Source organism: Bison bison, unplaced genomic scaffold, assembly GCF_000754665.1.
Source record: "Bison bison bison isolate TAMUID 2011002044 unplaced genomic scaffold, Bison_UMD1.0 scf7180017864158, whole genome shotgun sequence".
Taxonomy (NCBI): Eukaryota; Metazoa; Chordata; class Mammalia; order Artiodactyla; family Bovidae; genus Bison; species Bison bison.
The window spans coordinates 3,519,486-3,520,579 of record NW_011494730.1 but is presented as its reverse complement, the minus strand read 5'-3'; the positions used below and the strand labels follow the sequence as shown (position 1 = coordinate 3,520,579).

The 1,094-nt window shown below is 55.4% G+C and overlaps 1 protein-coding gene across 1 annotated transcript in view; it reads right to left on the bottom strand.

Moving 5' to 3' along the window:
- Positions 1–1,094, bottom strand: part of CSMD2 (CUB and Sushi multiple domains 2) — a 655,591-nt gene that overhangs the window by 2,924 nt on the left and 651,573 nt on the right. The gene's annotated exons all lie outside the window — the stretch shown is intronic.

Sequence of the window (1,094 nt, the reverse complement as noted above, 5' to 3'; positions counted from 1 at the left end):
AGAACACTGTGGAACAAACCAAACCATGATGAAAACTTACTTAGCAGACTGAACATACTTTGGGGAGTTCATCCCTATTCTAATAAGCTATTAATTTTGGAGGTGGGTAGCTGGGGACATAACTGCTTCTGGCTCCCTCTGCACTTGCTTCTGTGAGGTTTGTGTCCCGGACACAGACATGCAAACTCTGAGGATGTTTGTCTTACTGGCGTCCCTTCTGACTCCCGCTCCATCCCCAGGTGCAGCCCTCTGTCCACTGCGCTCCAGGCTGACCTCCCCTCCTGTCCCCCAAGATACAGCCTGGGTGACACAGAAGTGGGTCTAGTGGTTGGCTGTCATCCCAGGCAGCTGCTCTGGCGGTTCCTGGCCGTCCAGAACACCCCTGACATCTAGTCCCTGGCCTGCACTCCAGCTTCCAAGTTTGACCCTTGTTCTCTTGCCTCTGGCTGCCCTCCTCGCAGTGTGGGGGAGTCTCTTGTCTTGGCACGGCAGCTGGACCGCTACTGTTAAAGCCAGCCAGGACAAGGATACCCAAGGGCATCCACTGAACACTCTCGAGAATCCCCAGAAACTACCCCTACGTGCCAGCTCCTGGAGAGGCCACTCGCTTCTCCTTTAGTGTTTATCAGCAAAGTCACTTGACCCTCAGCCCTCTACCAGCTGGTCTTGGCCATGAGGATGCCCCCTGACTCAGCTCTCTGTTTCTCTGGCCTCATGACCTCCTCCTCCTTCCCGCCCCTGCCCTTCTAGCTTCAGTAACCCAAGGCAGGGAAGCTGACGGAGTGACGGGTGACTGCTCCACACCCCTGCCTGTTAAACTGAAAGGTCTGGGCAGAGAAGTATCCCCACAGACCTGGATTCCACCTGAAGAAGGCCTGTGCAAGAAACAAGTCTTTCCCATAAGGGGATTCGAGGAGCCGCCTCCTTTCCCCAGGTCCTGGTGACTCAAGCTGTGCTGAATCACCCTCAAGGGTGTGAAGATCCTTAAGTGTGCGAAGACGCTCAGTGTGTGCCCAGGACTCACCACCTTCTCCCAGCTCCCACCACCACCTCGTGACCTTCAACCTGCTTGACTTTTCTCTTGGGCTGCCAAC